Genomic DNA, 1,221 nt, shown 5'->3' with positions numbered 1-1,221 from the left:
TTTATTTTTTTACATTCAGTTTTAAATAAATTATCACAACAAACACAATTTTTACAGAATTAAAAGGAGCATAGAGCAGCACAAACCCACCATATGAAATACCGATTGTCATAAGTGCAATTTTACTCCATATAAGGGCACTGAGATTGTTTCCATAGTTTGCTATTGTAGCTAATGCTGCAATAAATATGGGAGTGCGAGTTTCCCATTAAATTAGAATTTTTGTGTTCTTCAGGTGGCGACCTAAGAGTGGAATTGCTGGATTGTAGGTCTGCTAAACCTAGGCAGCTTATCCAGCCTCTGAAGGAAAGCAGTTTGGCTTACTTTGCAATTCTGGGCCCCAGCTGATAAGGAGAAGTCCATGGCCTTGTCTGGGTCTGGCTGTTTCCACCACCATATATGGCTATAGATCCAGTACCCCCTGCTTATAGGCTCTTTTCCCGTAAATAATTTTTTCATTACTCTCTGCCTGCCTGGCCGGGACCTGGCCAATGGGCATAGGCCACAGTGCCTCTTTTTTTAGTGTATATAAGCTCAGTTCTGAAATAAAGACTGGTACTTCTTGGTGAACAGACTCACAGAGTCCGTCCTTTTCTTTCAGCCTCCATTTTGTTACTTCCAGTTCTGTATTCCTAAGGCAAGATCAGAACTGCCTGGCCATAGCAGCCCAACCCTATTAGGCACCTTCCACGTCAAATAAAGGTATAAAGCTGACCTCCCTGGGAAGGGTCCGCATCATGAGGTATGACCTGGAACACCTGCGGGGGGGCGAGGAGGGAGGGGGCTGAGCACGATGCATAAACCTACTCTTGACATACATCAGGTTTGACCGGAAACACCCGAGGACCACTGACTGACATATAAGGAAGGACCCCAGGAATGGGTCAGTGGAATGCCTTATTGATAAGATTGAAATTCTGACTGGAGAGTCAGGACTTGACCTACATACCAAGCTATCAGCAGATGAGAAGTACAGTTCCACCCTTCCCCTGATGCTTCTACTTCCCCTCTCCTTTACTGCTTCCTCACATGACTAATGCTGTATGACTGGTTTACCAAGACAAAGGCCAGGATCTTGCTCTTGAGCAGCACCCTGCGTTATGTAGCCTGCTCCACGACTCCCTCCCTTTATCAGTGTGGGGTTGCACATTTTTAAAACCTCCATACTGCTTCCTCTAGGGAATGGAACTATCTACATCTCAACTGTCTACAAGTGCCCTT

This window comes from Condylura cristata, unplaced genomic scaffold (assembly GCF_000260355.1).
Source record: "Condylura cristata isolate star-nosed mole 26May11 unplaced genomic scaffold, ConCri1.0 scaffold00036, whole genome shotgun sequence".
Classification (NCBI taxonomy): domain Eukaryota; kingdom Metazoa; phylum Chordata; class Mammalia; order Eulipotyphla; family Talpidae; genus Condylura; species Condylura cristata.
Note: the sequence above shows the minus strand (reverse complement) of the source record.